The following is a 1,226-nucleotide window of genomic DNA, read 5'->3' on the forward strand; positions in this document are numbered from 1 at the left end:
TTAAAATAATTCGTTGGACTTTCAAATAATCAACCTTTAAAGCAATAAATCATTTAAATTTATTATATATTTAAATATAAATAACTATACATTAAAACATATTTATAAAATTCATAATTTTACGGGGGATTGCAATCAATCGAGATCGATCAAATATCTTTTCAATTATATAAAAAAGGGGTCACAACAGGGTGACGTCTGCTGGATCTCAACAACGAAAAACTACTGATAATCTAAGACAAATAAATGAGATAAAGATGTACTATGATTGTCGGTGTATCTCTCCCTATGAGGCAACATGGTGAATTTTGTGTGTAATATTCATTACAGAAACCCCACTAGTACGGAATTGTCAATTTGCGTCAGACCCGGGACACCCATTTGTGTCGGACATAGGTCCGACGGCACAGGTCTTGACGCAAACGAATGATATAGGATATGCGTCGGATAAGGACACAACACAGTTGAAATTACATTTTTAACCTTCTTTTTTTCCTAAATCACAGCCCCATCATCAACCACCTTACTCCTGCACCACCACCTTACTCCTGCACCACCACCTCCTGCACCACCGCCACCCACCAGCCACCCTTCTTACCTCATTCTTTCTCTTTCATCCTTAATATCAAACCCCCACCCCAAAATATCAGTTTCTTCTTCCTCAATATCAAACCCAACCCTCTGTTTCTTCTTCCTCAATATCAAACCCCACCACCTGCTGCACCACCGCCACCCACCAGCCTCCCATTTACCTTCCTCTTCTCTTTTGTTGTTCCCGTCGTTGAATTTTTTTATATCGGCGAACGTCCGGCTAGGACGTTCAGCCCATGAGGCGATCGTTCGGCCAGGACGTTCTGCCATGACGTTCGCCTCATGGGATGAACGTCCTAGCCGGACGATCGCCCCATGGGCTGAACGTCCTGGCCAGACGTACGCCGATATAAAAAAATTCAACCCATGGTGGATGTGGTGGAGGACGTTAGGTGATGGCGTGGAGGTCGACGATGGTAGTGGGAAGGTAGGTTGTGATGGTGGGGTGGGGGTGGTGTGGAAAAGAGGAGAGGGTAGGTAGGTGGTGGTGGGATGGTGGGTGGTGGGGAAAAGAGGAGAAGGTGAAATGGCAGTAGGTTGGTGGTGGTGGGGGTGGTGGGTAGTGTAGGAAAGAGGAAAGGGTAAAATGGTCTATAAAAATATATTTTGGGCGATTTTAAGTAATTTCAGGGCGA

The sequence above is a fragment of the Beta vulgaris genome, chromosome 8, assembly GCF_026745355.1.
Source record: "Beta vulgaris subsp. vulgaris cultivar EL10 chromosome 8, EL10.2, whole genome shotgun sequence".
NCBI lineage: Eukaryota > Viridiplantae > Streptophyta > Magnoliopsida > Caryophyllales > Amaranthaceae > Beta > Beta vulgaris.